The sequence below is a fragment of the Salmo trutta genome, chromosome 16 (assembly GCF_901001165.1).
Source record: "Salmo trutta chromosome 16, fSalTru1.1, whole genome shotgun sequence".
Taxonomy (NCBI): domain Eukaryota; kingdom Metazoa; phylum Chordata; class Actinopteri; order Salmoniformes; family Salmonidae; genus Salmo; species Salmo trutta.
In genome coordinates, this window is record NC_042972.1 from 57,733,049 (window position 1) to 57,755,653 (window position 22,605).

The following is a 22,605-nucleotide window of genomic DNA, read 5'->3' on the forward strand; positions in this document are numbered from 1 at the left end:
AAGAAATAGTCAGAGAGAGCGCTTCCTGTTTGGAATCTTCTCAGGTTTTGGCCTGCCAAATGAGTTCTGTTATACTCACAGACACCATTCAAACAGTTTTAGAAACTTTAGGGTGTTTTCTATCCAAATCAAACAATTATATGCATATTCTAGTTACTGGGCAGGAGTAGTAACCAGATTAAATTGGATACGTTTTTTATCCAGCCGTGCAAATACTGCCCCCTATCCCCAACAGGTTAAAGAGAATAGCATTGTGTTCATATTTTTGTTTTATTATGTCATTCAACTTGGAAGACATGGGCGAATCCATATAATCTCAAGTAACGGGAGCTGTCCCTCGATTTCTAATCTTCTCTGCCTATAATTTTTCATGGTAGCCTCATATGATATTATATGCCCACGCACAACAGCCTTAAATGCCTCGGATACATCAGCACTATCATTCTGGGACATTTAGTCTGTAATTAAATTGGCTGTTAGTTGGTGAAATTGTTCATCATTGAGTAATGTTGGATTAAATCGCCAGCTGAATTGAGGCTTTGTCCTGCCAAAATCCATTTGAAATAAAATGGGACTGTGATCAGAAAATATTATATTATGGTACTTGGTAGAGGTGACGTTAGATGCCAATTTAGAGTCTGTTAAAAAGTAGTCAATTTTTGTGAATGTGAGAAGAAAGAATAATCCTTATCCGTAGGGTGTTGTAATCTTCAAATATCGACAATGTTCATTGTTCCAATTAAATTATTCAAGACAGCAGTGGAATTCAGTGAAGTGGTAGGGCAAGTAGGAAGCCTTTCCATATAAGGATCCAGAATGCAGTTAAAATCTCTGTCTGTAATTAAATGTAATTAAATGTGTGCTTTATAAATCTGGCGAGAGATTGAAGACATTCCGAAAGAACTCTGGGTCATCGACATTCGGTGCATAAAGATATAAAAATGTTACATGTCGTGATAGAATATGGCCTATTACTATAATAAAGTGGTCATTGGGGTCGCTTACAGTTGAAATATGTTTGAATGGGACAGTTTAAAAAAAGTATATGGCTACACCTCTAGCCTTGAATGAAAAAGAAAGAAGGGTAATGTCGCCACACCATGGCAAAGTAATAGAGTTACCAGTAGCCATAATAAATAATTATTTGGTCCTCAAATATATTAAAATTGTAGCAGTAGGGCTGGCGCAACACGTAAAGAGCAAATGACAAATGAAAAACACAAAACATTCTCCACCTCCCTCCCCTGTCCACTTCCTCAAACGAAGTGGAATATAAGTTCCCCCATAAACACTGTGGAACTGCTGGACACTACAGGGAGACATAAGCTAGCTAACCAATTTCTAATAAAAATAAATTAGCATACCTTCAGGTGGTCCGACTGGGTCCCCTCACCTTTATGTCTATAATAATTGCTCTTATAAAATAACTGAATTTAGCCAATATGTCCCTACTGAAACAGGGAAACCGGTCAGGTGCAGTCTTACCCGCCTGTAGGACTATGACCATGCTGTCATATCTAAAAATGGCAGGACAATCGGAACTACCTATCACGGTGAACTGCTACTCGGGACGGCCCTATCGGTCCTAGGTGTCGGTGGCTATTGTAGTAATCCTGTCAATGACTCGGCATCCTGTGGTTTTTCAAACACCTTCTCTACCATACCATAGGTAAGAGTCAGCTGAGCAGGGAAGAGGAGACTTGGTGCTGCTTGGTTACCTCAGCAGTGTAGTTTGGGTATATGTTAATCTGAGCCCCGTTGAAGGACAGGGGGAATTGCTGGCGGGACAAGCACAGAGTCTTTTCCTTCTCGGGTCGTGGTGTATTTTGGCAATCATGACACAGGGCCGCGTAGCGAAGATGTGGTGTCGCTCTGTCCACTTTTAGGCCTTGGGGGAAATTGTCGATCCCTGACAGTTTTGGTATGAGTTCTGCCATGAACTGTGTTGGTCTGCCCTTCTTAATTTTTTCTTCCAAGCCTGTGATTTTGATATTCGAACGCCTTGAACGTCCCTCGAGGTCAATTATCTTGAGTTTTATAGCTTTGTTTGCTGTTAGTAGCTCTTCATACTGTCCCTCGAGGGTGGTGATGTGTGCCTCGTGGTCACCTGCGTTTCCTTCCAGGTCAATAATGCGGGTTGTATGGTCAGCCAGGGAGGTTTGCACTGATTGTAAGGATTAGTCTAGATTAAATTGAACGTTCATGTCCTCTTCCATTTTCTTAAAAGATGATGATATAATAGTCGGTGAAGGCTCCGAGTCAGGGTTAGCCATGCTAACCATTACAGCCAGGCTAACACAAGCATCGCCATCCTCATCTTGTGCTGTGGTGGGGACTTTGCCATCTTTCTTGCCAGTTGTTTTTGGATTAATTAGTTTCCCCTTGGCCGTGTTTCTCATAGAGTTGTTCAATGTAGCAGTCAAATTGTAGCAGTCAAATTTAAGCAAGGGTGAGGAGGAGGTAGTTGGAAAAGCATCTACTCCATGTGGTGCTCACTAGCGCCCCCGTAGCTGCAGTAGTCTATATGCAAATAGAACATTGCCATATATGGATCTGTGCCATTTAATTTGAACTGGACTGTATTTACAGCATTTGCGGTTGTGAGTAGATGTTTTGAGATCAAAGCAATAGCTGCTTGTAGCCACGTGTGCACATTCTGTCCATATCCTTTGCTATTAAGTGAGTTATTAGTCCAGTTATAGATTTTTTGTTTTTTGATTTATTTGTTTTCACCTTTATTTAACCAGGTAGGCAAGTTGAGAACAAGTTCTCATTTACAATTGAGACCTGGCCAAGATAAAGCAAAGCAGTTCGACAACATACAACAACATAGAGTTACACATGGAGTAAAACAAACACACAGTCAATAATACAGTAGAAAAATAAGTCTATATACAATGTGAGCAAATGAGGTGAGATAAGGGAGGTAAAGGCAAAAAAGGCCATGATGGCAAAGTAAATACAATATAGCAAGTAAAACACTGGAATGGTAGATTTGTAGTATAAGAAAGTGAAAAGTAGAAATAAATGATGGGGTGCAAAAATAAATAAAATAAATAAATACAGTAGGGGAAGAGGTAGTTGTTTGGGCTAAATTATAGATGGGCTATGTACAGGTGCAGTGATCTGTGAGCTGCTCTGACAGCTGGTGCTTAAAGCTAGTGAGGGAGATAAGTGTTTCCAGTTTCAGAGATTTTTGTAGTTCGTTCCAGTCATTGGCAGCAGAGAACTGGAAGGAGAGATGGCCAAAGGAGGAATTGGCTTTGGGGGTGACCAGAGAGATATACCTGCTGGAGCGCGTGCTACAGGTGGGTGCTGCTATGGTGACCAGTGAGCGGAGATAAGGGGGGACTTTACCTAGCAGGGTCTTGTAGATGACCTGGAGCCAGTGGGTTTGGCGACGATTATGAAGCGAAGGCCAGCCAACGAGAGCGTACAGGTCGCAGTGGTGGGTAGTATATGGGGCTTTGGTGACAAAATGGATGGCACTGTGATAGACTGCATCCAGTTTATTGAGTAGGGTATTGGATGCTATTTTGTAAATGACATCACCGAAGTCGAGGATCGGTAGGATGGTCAGTTTTACGAGGGTATGTTTGGCAGCATGAGTGAAGGATGCTTTGTTGCAAAATAGGAAGCCAATTCTAGATTTAACTTTTGATTGGAGATGTTTGATGTGAGTCTGGAAGGAGAGTTTACAGTCTAACCAGACACCTAGGTATTTGTAGTTGTCCACATATTCTAAGTCAGAACTGTCCAGAGTAGTGATGCTGGACGGGCGGGCAGGTGCGGGCAGCGATCGGTTGAAGAGCATGCATTTAGTTTTACTTGCATTTAAGAGCAGTTGAAGGCCACGGAAGGAGAGTTGTATGGCATTGAAGCTCATCTGGAGGTTAGTTAACACAGTGTCCAACGAAGGGCCAGAGGTATACATAATGGTGTCGTCTGCGTAGAAGTGGATGAAAGAATCACCAGCAGCGAGAGCGACATCATTGATGTATACAGAGAAGCGAGTCGACACCTAGGTATTTGTGATAATTTGTGGCCAGCAATAGGGGAGTGATTGAGCACAAGAGCACAAAACATGTACATTTCTAGACATCCTTGAAAGAGTCAGGTAAAGAGCTATTTTTTTTCTTAAAGGGGCAGTGTTGTATTTTGAGACAGACTTGAATAAGACAAGTGGATAAACAGGTTAATGTCAAGCCGTGTTTTTTTTTAAAGTCTCATGGAATGTAGGCCTACATTGAACACCACACATTGGCTGCAACTGCAGGCTGAATGATAGAACAGCTATTTCCATATCAAAATGTTATGGGATTCCTTTTCTCCATTGCTGTTGATGGTAGGCCACTCTGGTAGGCCTACATTATGATCAAACAGCCACAGTAGCCTACTTGGCCACTGTTAAAACTGTAAGTGTTCACAGTAAATGTGTGCTGGAAGTTGCACAGAATTTTCACAACATTAAATTTTGCGCTCAGCAGACCTGAAATTTTCTCTGTGCCGGAAAGAATTTGAGGGAACATTGCTAATATACGGTAGAATGGGGCTGGTCAAATGGTAATTTTGATGAATGGAGGGACTTCGGGGCTGCATTTTTTTCCAATGAGAGATGAGTGGCTTTTAACAGTACTGTTGGAAAGGAAGTGGAGCGGTTGGTAAGGACGGGGAGCGCGGATTTCCAATCGCTCAACTCCGCACACATATTCTCTGGGAGATCAAATTAAAATACAATGTAAATCGTCACATGCTTCATAAACAACTTGTGTAGACTAACAGTGAAATGCTTACTTACGGGCCTTTCCCAACAATGCAGAGAGAGAAAATATAGAAATAATAGAAAAGTAATGACACGTAATAATACAAGTATTAATAAATACACAATGACTAACAATATCTTGCCTATATACATGGGGTACCAGTACAGAGTCGATATGCAGTGGTAAGAGGTAATTGAGGTAGATATGTACATACAGTATAACAAGGAATAAAGTGACTAGGAAATAGGATAGATAATAAACAGTGGCAGCAGCGTAGGTGATGAGTCACAAAAGTTATTGCAAAAAGGGTCAGTACAGATGGTCCGGTTAACTATTTAACTAACTATTTAGCAGTCTTATGGCTTGGGGGTAGAAGCTGTTCAGGGTCCTGTTGGTGCCCAGACTTGGTGCCACGGTATTGCTTGCCGTGCTTAAGCAGAGAGAACATTTTATGACTTGGGTGGCTGGAGTCTTTGACAATTTTTAGGGCCTTCCTCTGACACCACCTGGTATAGAGTACATACGTACGGTCACTGTGGGGACATCGTCGTCGATGCGCTTATTACTGTAATGAAGCCGGTGACTGATGTGACCTCGGATGAATCTCAGAACCTATTACAGTCTGTGCTAGCGAAACAGTCCTGTAGTTTAGCACCCTGTCACACCCTGATCTGTTTAACCTGTGTTTGTGATTGTCTCCACCTTCCTCCAGGTATCGCCCATCTTCCCCATTATACCTGTGTTCTCTGTTGGTCTGTTGCCAGTTCATCTTGTTTGTCAAGTCAACCAGTGTTTTTGTGTCTCTGCTCCTGCTTTTCCCAGTCTATCTTTTTTCTTGCCCTCCTGGTTTTGACCCTTGCCTGTCCTGACTCTGAGCCCGCCTGCCTGACTATTCTGCCTGCCCCTGACCCTGAGCATGCCTGCCGACCTGTACCTTTGCCACACCTCTGGATTATTGACCTCTGCCTATCGTGACCCTGAGCCTGCCTGCCATCCGGTACCATTGCCTCCTCTGGTTTACTGACCACTGTCTGCCTTGACCTGTCTATTTGCCTGCCCCTGTTGGATTATTAAACATTTGTTAATTCAACGTTGTCTGCATCGGGGTCTTATCTTCATACCTGATACGCCCGCTTCATTGGACCACTTTGTATTGACCGCGTCACTGGTATTTCCTGTTTGAGTTTTAGCTTGGAAGCAGGAATCAGCAGGATAAAGTCTTGGTCAGATTTGCCAAATGGAGTGTGAGGGAGAGCTTTTTTCTGTGGGCCTGGCTGCATCTTGACTGCTCAAAACTAATATTGAATGTATGATGTTATATGTGCACTGTTACAAAACCTTCACGCCATTTCTGTTATGGATATATTTGGGGTTATTGAAGGGTTTTGAAGGTTTCGGTGTTTTGTGTTGGCCATGTTGTTCGTCACAGGACCTGATTCCTTGGGGAACCACTTGTCTAGTTGTGTGTATTTTTTTTCTATTTGGTATTTTATTTTTTACTTTATGCACTTTGAAATTATTCTGTGTAATGAAAAGTGTAATGTAATTTATTATTAATTATTATTATTACATTACTTGACCCAGGCCCAGGCCCAGCAGTGGCCCATGTGTCCACAATGGCAGTGTTGCTGTTGGCTGGGGTTCTGCTGTGCTTATAATCAAAGGCGTCTCTGACATGTCACAGTTTCCCCTACTAGGCTTGACCTACCCTCAGCCAGGAAACGCTGAACGTGTGTGTGTCCGTGTGTGCATGTCTACCAACTCATTTAAGTGTGTGTGTGTGTGTGTGTATGCAACACCATTAGGCATGGCCTCTTGCAAATTACTCATATTTTCTCCCTGTAATTCCTGCAGCCTAACCAGACAGCAATCTGTCACCCTCCACTGCAGGAGCCAAACAACATACTGTATCTCTCATCCAGTTACACAGGACCACGTCATGTGTATGGACAGCAACCTCAACTACTCTCTCACAGCATGTCCTCTCAGCCCATGTGCTTTTAAACCATTGCTGGGCCCTCAGTCCTCAGCTACCCCATTCCTTTGTTCTGTAACATGCACCTAGTGTACGAATCTACAGGGGGCTTCCATGTTTTATATTTTTTGCTGTACATTCTTTAAGTGGGATTTTTCAGAGACCCCAGAGAGGCCAGCGGGCTGAAACCAATGGTAACCTATACGCCCGGGTCCCTTACCTGAGGGCTATTTAATAAAGCTCTCGTAAAGACCAGGGTGCCTGGCCAATGGGGACTCTCCTTCACACCTTGGCACGGGCAGCTTTTTGATTGTCCCTTTTTATTTATTTTTATTTAACCTTTATTTTGACAGGGAAGTCATACTGAGGGGTCTCTTTTACAGATGAGCCAACTCACTCCGTCCTTAAGATAAATACACAGAGACATCAGATTACACTCGCAGGTCTCTGGCCTAATGGGGCAAACCTGTCATGCCCCGATCTGTTTCACCTGTCCTCGTTATTGTCTCCACCCCCTCCAGGTGTCGCTTATTTTCCCCAGTGTATTTATCCCTGTGTTTCCTGTCTCTCTGTGCCAGTTTGTCTTGTATGTTTAGTCAAGTCAACTAGCATGTTTTTCCCCATGCTCCTTTTTGCTATACTCCTTTTTCTAGTCCTCCCGGTTTTGACCCTTGCCTGTTTCTGGACTCTTTACCCGAGTGCCTGACCATTCTTACTGCCTTGACCACGAGCCTGTCTGCAACTCTGTACCTCCTGGACTCTGATTTGGTTTTCACCTTTTGCCTGTCCACAACCATTCTCTTGCCTACCCCTTTGGATTATTAAACATTGTAAGACTCCTACCATCTGCCTCCTGTGTCTGCATCTGGGTCTCGCCTTGTGCCCTTATAGTACGCGCCACGGGATTACACTGGCTGTTGAGTAGGTGGGACGCGTCCCACTGGCCCAGAGAGGTTAATGGAAGCCTCTCCAACAAAGTCCAGGTAGAATCAGGAATTCCCCAGGGCAGCTGGCTAGGTCCTTTTACTTTTTTCAATCTTTACTAATGACATGTCACTGGCTCATAGTGTGTCTATGTATGCGGATGACTCAACACTATATACACAGTACATCAGCAACTACAGCGAGTGAAATCACTGCAACACTTAACAAAGAGCTGTAGTTATTTTCAGAATAAGTTAGTCCAAAATATAAAAAAAAAACTAAAGGCATTGTACTTGGGACATATCATTCACTAAACCCTAAACCTCAACTAAATCTTATAATAAATAATGTGGAAATGTAGGTATTTGTTTAAACTACTAGCACACAGCTCGGACACCCATGCATACCCCACAAGACATGCCACCAAAGGTCTCTTCACAATCCCCAAGTCTAGAACAGACTATGGGAGGCGTACAGTACTACATAGAGCCATGGCTACATGGAACTTTATTCCACATCAGGTAACTGATGCAAGCAGTAGAATCAGATTTTAAAAACTCTTAAATTCACTTTATGGAACACCGGGGACTGTGAAGAGACACACACACACAGGCACACACATATACACATGATAAGACACGCACTCTACACACACGTACACATGGATTTTGTATTGTAGATATGTGATAGTAGAGTATTGGCCTGGTGGAACACACTTAATTTGTTGTGAAAAGTGTTAAGAAATGTAATTTCATGTAATATTTTTTATTGTATATGTATGCTGCCTTGGCAGGAGCTACTGGGGATCCTTAATAAATACAAAAAATACAGTCACCAGAACTCAACCCAATTGAACACTTATGGAATCAAAATCAAATCAAATGTATTTATATAGCCCTTCTTACATCAGCTGATATCTCAAAGTGCTGTACAGAAACCCAGCCTAAAACCCCAAACAGCAAGCAATGCAGGTGTAGAAGCATGGTGGCTAGGAAAAACTTCCTAGAAAGGCCAAAACCTAGGAATAAACCTAGAGAGGAACCAGGCTATGAGGGGTGGCCAGTCCTCTTCTGGCTGTGCCGGGTGGAGATTATAACAGCACATGGCCAAGATGTTCAAATGTTCATAAATGACCAGCATGGTCAAATAATAATAATCATAATAGTTATCGAGGGTGCAACAAGTCAGCAACTCAAGAGTAAGTGTCAGTTGGCTTTTTCATAGCCGATCTTTGAGAGTATCTCTACCGCTCCTGCTGTCTCCAGAGAGTTGAAAACAGCAGGTCTGGAACAGGTAGCACGTCCGGTGAACAGGTCAGGGTTCCAGCAGGTCTGGGACAGCAGGTCTAGGACAGGTAGCACGTCCGGTGAACAGGTCAGGGTTCCAGCAGGTCTGGGACAGCAGGTCTGGGACAGGTAGCACGTCCAGTGAACAGGTCAGGGTTCCATAGCCGCAGGCAGAACAGTTGAAACTGGAGCAGCAACACGGCCAGGTGGACTGGGGACAGCAAGGAGTCATCATGCCAGGTAGTCCTGAGGCATGGTCCTAGGGCTCAGGTCCTCCGAGAGAGAGAAAGAAAGAAAGAGAGAAAGAGAGAATTAGAGAGAGCATATTTAAATTCACACAGGACACCGGATAAGACAAGAGAAATACTCCAGATGTAACATACTGACCCTAGCCCCCCGACACAAACTACTGCAGCATAAATACTGGAGGCTGAGACAGGAGGGGTCAGGAGACACTGTGGCCCCTTCCGATGAAACCCCCAGACAGGGCCAAACAGGCAGGATATAACCCCACCCACTTTGCCAAAGCACAACCCCCACATCACTGGAGGGATATCTCCAACCACCAACTTTACCGTCCTGAGACAAGGCTGAGTATAGCCCACAAAGATCTCCGCCACGGCACAACCCAAGGGGGGGCGCCAACCCAGACAGGAAGACCACGTCAGTGACTCAACCCACTCAAGTGACGCACCCCCCCCCCCCCCCCCCCCCCCCCCCGGGACGGCATGGAAGCACACCAGTAAGCCAGAGACTCGGCCCCTGTAATAGGGTTAGAGGCAGAGAATCCCAGTGGATAAAGGGGAACCGGCCAGGCAGAGACAGCAAGGGCGGTTCGTTGCTCCAGCCTTTCCGTTCAACTTCACACCCCTGGGCCAGACTACACTTAATCATAGGACCTACTGAAGAGATGAGTCTTCAGTAAAGACTTAAAGGTTGAGAGTCTGCGTCTCTCACATGGGTAGGCAGACCATTCCATAAAAATTGAGCTCTATAGGAGAAAGCCCTGCCTCCAGCTGTTTGCTTAGAAATTCTAGGGACAATTAGGAGGCCCACGTCTTGTGACTGTAGCGTACGTGTAGGTATGTACGGCAGGACCAAGTCGGAAAGATAGGTAGGAGCAAGCCCATGTAATGCTTTGTAGGTTAGCAGTAAAACCTTGAAAACAGCCCTTGCCTTAACAGGAAGCCAGTGTAGGGAGGCTAGCACTGGAGTAATATGATCACATTTTTTGGTTCTAGTCAGGATTCTAGCAGCCGTATTTAGCACTAACTGAAGTTTATTTAGTGCTTTTTCCGGGTAGCCGGAAAGTAGAGCATTGCAGTAGTCCAACCTAGAAGTAACAAAAGCATGGATTAATTTTTCTGCATCATTTTTGGACAGAAAGTTTCTGATTTTTGCAATGTTACGTAGATGAATAAAAGCTGTCCTTGGAAGATTCTGAAGCGGCGCCTGAGACAGCGTTTTCCACCACCATCAGCAAAACACAACATTTTTGAATTTCTCATGGAAGAATGGTTTCACATCTCTCCGATAGAATTCCAGACACTTCTAGAACCTATGCCAAGGTTCACTGAAGCTGTTCTGTCCCAACGCCCTATTACAGTTTTTCCCAATTGTTAAAACACATTTGCTGAAACTACATCTTAGTCACTCAAAACACAAAACATCCAATTTCCCCAAACGCCACAGACATCTTGCAAAATGAAACACAGCAATCAAAATCATGTACTCCCTGCTCAAAATGAAATTCTGCATACAACTAAGACACACACACACATCAAATTAATCTAACTTAGTGACAATCGAGATCACACTTATGTGACATATTCAAAACACTGCTATCAGAACCTATTTCAATGTAAAGACTAAGATTGTGTTCGTATATTGTTTTTGTGTACTCAAACAAGAAAATAACACAAATTTAACTATTTTTGTTTGACATGTATTGAGTCATGTTGAAATATAAAACAGCATACTGTAAGCACACACTGTAAAAATCTAAACATACAGTAAATATATTTTGCTTGTGCAAAGGAAGAAAAATAGGCCTATTTGTACTACAGTACTGTATGTTAGATCAATTGTATGGAATGGATAAAGAAACTGTCAAAATACGGTTAAATCTTAAAATCTGTCATGTCTTGTGTTTTGGTCCGGCTACAGATTTTCATCAACATCACATGCGGTATTCTCCATGGCCAGACAGCGGGAGAAATATCTTCTGGCATGACGCATCCACCCCTGACAGAACTCTGCTGGAATGTCACCATTACCGTTACCTGGAGAAGGGCCATATGTTCCACCGCCATGCTAAAAACAACTTCTCAGTGGGGTTGAGAAATGGGGAATATGGTGGGAGATAGAGAATTGTAAACCTAGGATGGTCATGGAACCAGTTGCGGACCTGAGCGGCCCGATGAAAACTCACGTTGTCCCAAATCAGAACATATATTTGCTGCTCAGGATCACCTGGCCCTTTCTGCTCTGACTGAAAAAAGATTGTAATGTAGGGTGTTCAGGAAATTAAGGAGATGGGCAGTGTTGTATGGTCCAAGGGGGGCATGGCGTTGGAGGACCCCATTGTGGCTTACAGCTGCGCATATGGTGACATTTCCCCCAATATGGCCAGGTACCTCAATGATGGTGCATTGACCAATGATGTTCCTTCCTGTCCTCCTTGTCTTCGATAAATTTAATCCAGCCTCATCTGTGATTATGAGTTCCTGGGGGATAGGACTGGATAGGCATCCAACTGCATGAATCTCTGAAATGACAATAAATACTGTAATTGCTGTATACTAAAGTTCACTGGCAACATTAATGAGTCTCTAATGTTTTAAGAGTGTAATACTAGTACATTACTTACTTGCACGTATTTGTATTGTTTATCCTTCACTCTTTGGGAATTCCTTTCAAATGGGACTCTGCACATTTGCTTCATCCTGAAATGGTGTGTCAGTTTCTGTGTTATTTGATTGTTGTTTCCCTATGTTACCGCTGGAGGGCACCCTTACCCTGTTTTCTCGTTTCCAGGTTACCCTGATTATTACTTATTGGATTCACTTGTGTTAAATTACCTTCTGTTCAACTGGTTGCCTTGTTATTTAGGTTCCTCAGTTGGGCTGTATCTTTGCTTCGGTCTTATGCATTATTACTGTGCTCTTGTGCGGTTGCCTTGTTTCTGTTAAGACTAAGTAAAAGTTCTGGATTTACCCTTACCTCTGCTTGCTGTGTTTCTCTGCGCCTGGGTTCGAGTTCGTACTAGCATTATTGTTACAGTAGACCTAAGCCTACAATGGACCCAGCAGAGATTTCTCAGTCGTCCGAGGGACACTCTGAGCTCCACTATTTACGGCCGGCTTTCACCCACCATGGAACTGTGATTGGTCGTCATGAGGCGTGGCTGCAGACATTATCTGATGATTTAAGAACTCTTGTGTCCTCTCTACAGACAGGACAGGTGGGAGCAACGGCTGCTACACCTGTGGCTGTTCCTAATCCTCCACTCCCTACCAGCTCAACATCTTCCTCCCTTCGGGAGCCTCATTTCCCGACACCGGAGCGCTGAGAGACATCCTGGGAGGTTTCGTGGGTACCTGCTCCAATGCTCGCTGGCCTTCGAGCTGCAGGCATCAATGTTTCCCACCGAGCATTCCAGAGTGGCATACGTCATCTCCTTGCTCTCAGGACAGGCTCTGGCCTGGGCCATATGGGAGCAGCAGTCATACATTTGTATTAATTGCCAAAGCTTCATCCAGGAGATGAGGGTTTTTGATCACTCCATCAGTGGCAGAAACGCTGCTCAAATATTCATTGCGCTCCGGCAGGGCAGCCGGAGCATAGCTGATTACGCCATTGACCTTCAGACACTTGCCGCTGAGAGCGGTTGGAATACAGAGGCACTTCACTCAGCCTTTCTGAATGGACTCAGCGAGGTTCTCAAGGATAAACTGGCTTCCCGGGACAACCCTGACACTCTGGATGAGCTTATTGTTCTGGCCATCCGAATTGACGACTGGCTTCAGGAAACGTCGTCGTAAGAGGACGGAGGGGCTCCAAGTTGTTTCCAGTGTTTCGGGTTCCGCTGAGGGAGTCGATTCCTTATTTGTTCCACTGCCTTATGCTGTGTCTGCTTGTCCTGTAACGTGTCAGAGTTCTCAATTCGGCTCTGGTTCTCCTTCATATCCTTCAGAGGACCTGATGCAATTGGGATGCACCAGAATTTCTGCTCCTGTAGAGAAGACGCAGGATTAACGAGCAACGTTGTCTTTACTGTGGACAGTCTGGACATTTCCATGCCTCCTGTCCTGAGCTGACGGGAAACAGGATGACTAGTCAGTAGACGGGAGAATACTGGCAAGTCAGATACAGTCTCCAGCTGCCGACGTGGTACGCACCTTGCTTCCGGCCAACCTGCAGTGGGACAATGGGCAGTTGGACATTCCTGCTTTCATCGACTCTGGGGCTACCGGCTGTTTTCTAGATCGCACATTAGCTTGCCAACAGGGGCTACCTCTCACTAAGCTGGACATTCCGTTGTCGGTCACTGTGCTGGATGGGGTCTGGGAAGGTCTGGGAAGGTGAAGCAACTCACCATGCTTGTTCTGGATTATCATGTGGAGTTTATCCAGTTACATTTGGTGGACTCTCCTGAGCTTCCCCTGGTTCTTGGACATCTGTGGTTTTCTATCCATAATCCTCAAATTGACTGGCCCTTGGGAAGAGTTCTGGGATGGAATCCTTCATGCCAGTCCACCTGCCAACAACTCTCCCCACATCTTTCCGGCCCTGCTCGCCTGGATGCTTCTGATTCTCCTATTCCCTCAGCTGGGGTTGACAAGCCTGATCTTTCCCGCGTACCTCGGGATTACTGGGATCTGGGTCAGGTCTTCAGCAAACGAAGGGTCAGCGAACTGCTTCCTCACAGGTCCTACGATTGTGCCATCGACCTTCTGCCCGGCACCACTCCTCTGAGAGGAGGGCTGTATTCTCTCTCTGGACCAGACACTGCAGCCATGAACAGTTATATTAAGGAGGCGCTGGCGAATGGTTTTATTCGGCCATCCACTTCACCTGCAAGAGCAGGTTTTTCTTTGTTGGAAAGAGGGGTGGGGGATTACGTCCCTGTATCGATTACCAGGGTTTAAATAACAATTCCATCAAGAACAGTTAGCTTCTTCCTCTTCTTACCTGTACATAGCCCATCTATAATTTAGCCCAAACAACTACCTCTTCCCCTACTGTATTTATTTATTTTATTTATTTTATTTATTTTGCTCCTTTGCACCCCATCATTTATTTCTACTTTGCACTTTCCTCTACTACAAATCTACCATTCCAGTGTTTTACTGTGAATCGTCATGCGTATCCCACTGCAAATACATATATCTGCCTACCTGCCTGTCTGCCTGCGCATCCCCTACGCATTTGCATTGTTATTAAGTTTATTTTGGCTTTCATGCTTCTTTATCCTGCATTTGTTTTTCTTCAACATGGCATGTTTGTTGTCGTAGTTTTGGTAACTTCATTGTCACCAAAATGAGTGTACCATCTGACTGCAAAAGAAATGCCAGTGGCTGGACTAAATGTATTCAGATTCAGACAGCTCTCTAAATCAAATCAAATCAAATTTAATTTGTCACATGCGCTGAAAACAACAGGTAGACCTTAGTGAAATGCTTAATTACAAGCCCTTAACCAACAATGCAGTTAAGAAAAATACCTACAAAAAAAAGAATACAATAAGAAAATAAGAAATAAAACAAATAATTAAAGAGCAGCAGTAAAATAACAATAGCAAGGCTATATACAGGGGGTACCGGTACAGAGTCAATGTGCGGGGCACCGGTTAGTTGAGGTAATTGAAGTAATATAAACATGTGGGTAGAGTTATTAAAGTGACTAACACATAGATAATAACAGTGAGCAGCAGCAGCATAAAAGGGGGGGGGGTTGCAAATAGTCTGAGTAGCCATTTGATTAGATGTTCAGTAGTCTTATGGCTTGGGGGTAGAAGCTGTTTAGAAGCCTCTTGGACCTAGACTTGGCCATCTGGTACCGCTTGCCATGCGGTAGCAGAGAGAACAGGCTATGACTAGGTTGGCTGGAGTCTTTGAATTTTTAGGGCCTTCCTCTGACACCGCCTGATATAGATGCCCTGGATGGCAGGAAGCTTGGCCCCAGTGATGTACTGGGCCGTACGCACTACCTTCAGTAATGCCTTGTGGTCTGAGGCCGAGCTGTTGCCATATGCAGGCAGTGATGCAACCAGTCAGGATGCTCTCGCTTGTGCAGCTATAGAACCCTTTGAGGATCTGAGGACCATTGCCAAATCTTCTCAGTCTCCTGAGGGGAAATAGGTTTTGTTGTGCCCTCTTCACGACAGTCTTGGTGTGCTTGGACCATGTTAGTTTGTTGGTGATGTGGACGCCAAGGAACTTGCAGCTCTCAACCTGCTCCACTACAGCCCCGTCAATGAGAACGGGGGTGAACTCTGTCCTTTTTTCCTGTAGTCCACAATCATCTCCTTAGTCTTGATCACGTTGAGGGAGAGGTTGTTGTCCTGGCACCACACAGTCAGGTCACTGACCTACTCAGAGTAGGCTGTCTCGTCGTTGTCGGTGATCAGGCCTAACACTGTTGTGTCATCTGCAAACTTAATGATAGTGTTGAAGTCATGCCTGGCTGTGCTATCGTAGGTGAACAGGGAGTACAGGAGGGGACTGAGCACGAACCCCTGAGGGACCCCAGTGTTGAGGATCAGCGTAGCGGATGTGTTGTTACCTACCCTTACCACCTGGGTGGCCAGTCATGAAGTCCAGGATCCAGTTGCAGAGGGAGGTGTTTATTCCCAGGGTCCTTAGCTTAGTGATGAGCTTTGATGGCACTATGGTGTTGAACGCTGAGCTATAGTCAATGAATTGCATTCTCACATACAGTTGGAGTCGGAAGTTTACAAACACCTAGGTTGGAGTCATTAAAACTAGTTTTACAACCACTCCACAAATTTCTTGTTAACAAACTATAGTTTTGGCAAGTCGGTTAAGACATCTACTTTGTGCAAGACACAAGTCATTTTTCAAAAAATTGTTTACAGACAGACTATTTCACTTATAATTCACTGTATCACAATTCCAGTGGGTCAGAAGTTTACATACACTAAGTTGACAGTGCCTCTAAACAGCTTGGAAAATTCCAGAAAATGATGTCATTGCTTTAGAAGCTTCTGATCGGCTAATTGACATTATTTGAGTCAATTGGAGGTGTAGCTGTAAATTTATTTCAAGGCTTACCTTCAAACTCAGTTCCTCTTTGCTTGACATCATGGGAAAATCAAAAGAAATCAGCCAAGACCTCAGATTTTTTTTTAGACATCTCCACAAGTATGGTTCATCATTGGGAACAATTTCCAAATTCCTGAAGGTACCACGTTCAGCTGTACAAACAATAATACACCATGGGACCACGCAGCCGTCATACCACTCAGGAATGAGAAGCGTTCTGTCTCCTAGAGAATGTACTTTGGTGTGAAAAGTGCAAATCAATCCCAGAACAACAGCAAAGGACCTTGTGAAGATGCTGGAGGAAAAAAGGTACAAAAGTATCTATATCCACAGTAAAACGAGTCCTATGTCGACATAACCTGAAAGGCCGCTCAGCAAGGAAGAAGCCACTGCTCCAAAACCGCCATAAGAAAACAGACTACGGTTTGCAACTGCACATGGGGACAAAGATCGTACTTTTTAGAGAAATGTCCTCTGGTCTGATGAATCAAAATAGAACTGTTTGGCCATAATGGCCATCGTTATGTTTGGAAGAAAAAGGTGGAGGCTTGCAAGCCGAAGAACACCATCCCAATCATGAAGCACGGGGGTGGCAGCATCATGTTGTGGGGGTGCTTTCCTGCAGGAGGGACTGGTGCACTTCACAAAATAGATGGCATCATGAGGGAGGAAAATTATGTGGATATATTGAAGCAACATCAGTCAGGAAGTTAAAGCTTGGTCGCAAATAGTCTTCCAAATGGACAATGACCCCAAGCATACTTACACAGTTTTGGCAAAATGGCTTAACCTGTTGGGGATAGGGGGCAGTATTTACACGGCCGGATAAAAAACGTGCGCGCCACGCCCATCATTGGATACACCTAGCCCAGAGAGGTTAAGGACAACAAATGCAGAACTGAAAAAGAATGTGCGAGCAAGGAAGCCTACAAACCTGACTCAGTTACACCAGCTCTGTCAGGAGGAATGGGCCAAAATTCACACAACTTATTGTGGGAAGCTTGTGGAAGGCTACCTGACACATTTTACCCAAGTTAATCTTACATCTAGACGTTCCTCTAGCGGAACACCTGCTCCAATATCTAATGATGGGCATGGCGCGAATTACAAATTCCTCAAAAATCCCAAAACTTCAATTTCTCAAACATAGGACTATTTTACACCATTTTAAAAAGACAAGACTCTCATTAATCTAACCACACTGTCCGATTTCAAAAAGGCTTTATAACGAAAGCAAAACATTAGATTATGTCAGCAGAGTACCCAGCCAGAAATAATCAGACACCCATTTTTCAAGCTAGCATATAATGTCACATAAACCCAAACCACAGCTAAATGCAGCACTAACCTTTGATGATCTTCATCAGATGATACTCCTAGGATATTATGTTATACAATACATGCATGTTTTGTTCAATCAAGTTCATATTTATATCAAAAACCAGCTTTTTACATTAGCATGTGACGTTCAGAACTAGCATTCCCACCGAACACTTCCGGTGAATTTACTAAATTACTCACGATAAACGTTCACAAAAACATAAATTATTTTAAGAATTATAGATACAGAACTCCTTTATGCAATCGCGGTGTCCGATTTTAAAATAGCTTTTCGGTGAAAGCACATTTTGCAATATTCTGAGTAGATAGCCCGGCCATCATGGCTAGCTATTTTGACACCCACCAAGTTTGGTACTAACCAAACTCAGATTTACTATAAGAAAAATTGGATTACCTTTGCTGTTCTTCGTCAGAATGCACTCCCAGGACTTCTACTTCAATAACAAATGTTGGTTTGGTTCCAAATAATCCATAGTTATATCCAAATAGCGGCGTTTTGTTCGTGCGTTCAAGACACTATCCGAAGGGTAAAGAAGGGTGACGCGCCCGGCGCGTTTTGTGACAAAAAAAATTCAAAATATTCCATTACCGTACTTCGAAGCATGTCAAACGCTGTTTAAAATAAATAAAAAAGCGATAATATTCCGACCGGGAAACCCTGTTTTCGTTCAAAGATGAAAAAATAAAAACATGGTGTCGGCCCGTGCACGCGCCCCCAGTCTCATTGTTCTCAGATCGACCACTATTCAAATGCGCTACTGTTTTTCAGCCATGGCCTGCAAAGTCATCATTCACCATTCTGCCGCCTTCTGAGAGCCTATGGGAGCGTTAGAAAATGTCACGTTATGCCAGAGATCCCCTATTTTGGATAGAGATGATCAAGAAGGCCAAGAAATAGTCAGAGAGGGCTCTTCCTGTTTGGAATCTTCTCAGGTTTTGGCCTGCCAAATGAGTTCTGTTATACTCACAGACACCATTCAAACAGTTTTAGAAACTTTGGAGTGTTTTCTATCCAAAGCTAATTATATGCAAAGCTAATTATATGCATATTCTAGTTTCTGGGCAGGAGTAATAATCAGATTAAATCGGGTAAGTTTTTTATCCGGCCGTGAAAATACTGCCCCCTATCCATAACAAGTTAAACAATTTATAGGCAGTGCTACCAAATACTAATTTAGTGTATGTAAACTTCTGACCCACTGGGAATGTGATGAAGGAAATAAAAGCTGAAATAAATAATTCTCTGTACTATTATACTGACATTACACATTCTTAAAATAAATTGGTGCTCTTGACTGACCTAAGACAGGGGATTTTTACTAGGATTAAGTGTCAGGAATTGTGAGAACTGAGTTTAAATGTATTTGGCTAAGGTGTATGTAAACTTCCGACTTCAACTGTAGGTGTTCCTTTTGTCCAGGTGGGAAAGGGCAGTGTGGAGAGCAGTAGAGATTGCATCATCTGTGGATCTGTTGGGGTGGTATGCAAATTGGAGTGGGTCTATTGTTTCTGGGACAATGGTGTTGATGTGAGCCTTAACCAGCCTTTCAAAGCACTTCATGGCTACAGACGTGAGTGCTATGGGTAGGTAGTCATTTATGCAGGTTACCTTCGTGTTCTTGGGCACAGGGACTATGCTGTATTGTTTGAAACATGTTGGTATTGCAGACTCAGACAGTGTCAGTGAAGACACTTGCCAGTTGGTCAGCGCATGCTCAGAATACACATCCTGGTAATCTGTCTGGCCCTGCGGCCTTGTGAATGTTGGCCTGTTTAATTAAACCGCCAGCAGGACACCTGTGGACAATTTCCTGTGAAATTGGAGGGCGCGCAATTCAAATAAATAATCGTAAAAAAATATGGATATTAAACATCTAGGTACATACAAGTGTCTTATATCGGTTAAAAGCCTAAATACTTGTTCATCTGCATTGTCCGATTTACAATAGGCTTTACAGTGAAAGCATGCCATGTGATTGCTTGAGGACGGCGCCCGTATCAAAATATTATAAAATCACAAATAGCGATTAAATAATCACTTACTTTTTGAAGGTCTTCCTCTGATTTGCAATCCAAAGGGTCCCAGCTACAACATGCATGGTCGTTTTTGTTAGATAAAATCCTTCTTTATATCCCAAAAAGTCTGTTTAGTTGTCCCCATCGATTTCAGTAATCCACTCGTTCAATATGCAGACAAAGGAATCCAAAAATCTACCGCTAAACTTTCTTAAAACAAGTCAAACTACGTTTCTATTTAAGCCTCAGGTACCCTAAAATGTAATTAAACTCTAATATTTCATAACATTCTAATATTTTCAAGTATGTTAAACAGAAAAGCAAAATAAGCAGGTGCGCGTCCTCTTCGTAGCGCGCACACAGACTGATTTCCAACTCTGACTCCCAGTACAAAAACTCAAAATTCTTCCTCGTTTGGGATGAAACAAGCCTGAAACCTTGGACAAAGACTGTTGACATCTAGTGGAAGCCATAGGAATTGCAATCTGGGAGCTGGAATTGCATATGACCCATAGCTTCCCATTCTTGTTGGTTTTTCTTTCGATTTTCTCCTACCATGTCAATTGTGTTATAGTCTCATACATTATTTTAACATTTCTACAAACCTCAAAGTGGTTTCTATCCAATGGTACCAATTATATGCATATCCTGGGCCTGAGTAACAGGCAGTTTACTTTGGGCACATCAGTCAGGCGGAAATTCTGAAAAAAGGACCATAGCCCTAAGAAGTTTTTAAAGGTCTTACTCACATCGGCTGCGGAGAGCCTAATCACACAGTCGTCCGGAATAGCTGATGCTCTCATGCATGTTTCATTACTTTAATATTTCTTCACACTGCAGACTGGATCAGCCTCACCACAGAGGCCTACTTAGACAAAATATCCCACAGACCTCTCATGAACTTTCACTGCCAATTCCCTGGGTAGTGTTAGGTTCTTATTTATCAGAGTAAATGACTCACGGACACTAGAGAAGCTTAACCAAGTTTAATTCTTCCCAAAGGGTCGTTATAGCTGTAATTCAGACAACCAGACATTTCTCACCATCACAGGTATATATATCCCACTTAAGACACTCCTCCTTCTCTCCAATCTTAACATATGGTTTTAAACAGGAAGGGGGTAGTAAACCCTTATTACCCCCTTCAGGGGATCTGACCTGACCTCCTGACCTCAACCCCTCCTTCGCCTAATCCACAGATGTTCATCTGCTTCCCCTATAGCAATCCTTTGATCTCCCGTCCACCCAGCACATTCCACAGGCACTCTGTCTTTCAACAGAGTGCCAGAGTGCTTGTGGGATATTGTTTGTGTTAGTTGCCTGTGTGCACGTCATGATTTCGCGTTTCGTTGTTTCTTTATTGGTTTGTTTGTTTCACGGAGATTAAAATGATGTGGAACTGTACTCACGCTGCGCCTTGGTCCCGTTCTTACGACAAACGTGACACTCCTTTATATACTATGTGTCTGATCTATCATGTCTTTAATATCTCAATGTTCAAAATTTCGAATCCAACAGTCCCTCCTCTTGAACAATAGCATCCTAATTATCAAATGTATAAACTCGGAAATTACTAATAAATGGACAAACGATAATAAAACATGAATTAAAAAAACTAACAAATGGAACTAACAATGATAACAAACATTCACCGTGAGGTTTACAAACTCAGAGACTTATGGCATCTGTTCTATAATCACATCATACACAATTTTATTTCCATCTCTCAACACACAATAAAATGCCATTCCAGCTGAATCTGCTGTCTTGTTCCATGTCAGCTGGAACGCTTTTTTGTTTCTCCACTCTCTCCTTCTGGTTCCTAAGAGAGTTATAGCTTAAGACTTGGAAAGCAACAAAAAGACAAACAAAACATAACAGTATTAACCTCTTATGGCTAGGGGGCAGTCTTTTCACGGCTGGATAAAAAACGTACCCGATTTAATCTGATTATTAGTCCTGCCCAGAAACTAGAATATGCATATAATTATTAGCTTTGGAGAGAAAACACTCCACAGTTTCTGAAACTGTTTGAATGGTGTCTGTGAGTATAACAGAACTCCTATGGCAGGCAAAAACCTGAAATGCTTCTGTTCAGGAAGTACCCTGTCAGACCTTTTATTTTCTTTGTTTGACATCTCTCCCAAAAACTAAGGATCTCTGCTGTTACGTGACACTTCGCACGTCTCCAATGGAGTCTCAGAGCCCGGGAAAAACAGGAATGACGTAATTCAAAGCCCTGGCTGAAACAAAGGAGAGCAAAAGCTAAGTGGTCACTCAGTGGACTAAGCCTTACGCTAGCGACCCGCCCCGCCCCCGGCTTTCGGTTTTTCCCTCAGTATACAGACAGGCAGATTCCCGGTCGGAATATTATCGCTTTTCTACGAGATAAATTGCATAAAAATTGGTTTTAAACAGCGGTTGACATGCTTCGAAGTACGGTAATGGAATATTTAGACATTTTTTGTCACATTCTGCGTCATGCTCGTGGCCGAGATTTAGCGTTGGGATAGTGTCTAGAACGCACGAACAAAACGTCTTGATGGAACATAACGATGGATTATTTGGGACCAAACCTACATTTGTTATTGAAGTAGAAGTCCTGGGACTGCATTCTGACGAAGAACAAGCAAGGTAAGAACATTTTTCTTATAGGAAATGTGATTTTGGTGAAGGCTAAACTGGTTGGGTGTCTAAATAGCTAGCCCGTGATGGCTGGGCTATGTACTTAGATTATTGCAAAATGTGCTTAATCCGAAAAGCTATTTTAAAATCGGACATATCGAGTGCATAGAGGAGTTCTGTATCTATAATTCTTAAAATAATTGTTATGCTTTTTGTGAACGTTTATCGTGAGTAATTTAGTAAAATCACCGGAAGTGTTCGGTGGGAATGCTAGTTCTGAACGTCACATGCTAATGTAAAAAGCTGGTTTTTGATATAAATATGAACTTGATTGAACAGACATGCATGTATTGTATAACATAATGTCCTAGGTGTGTCATCTGATGAAG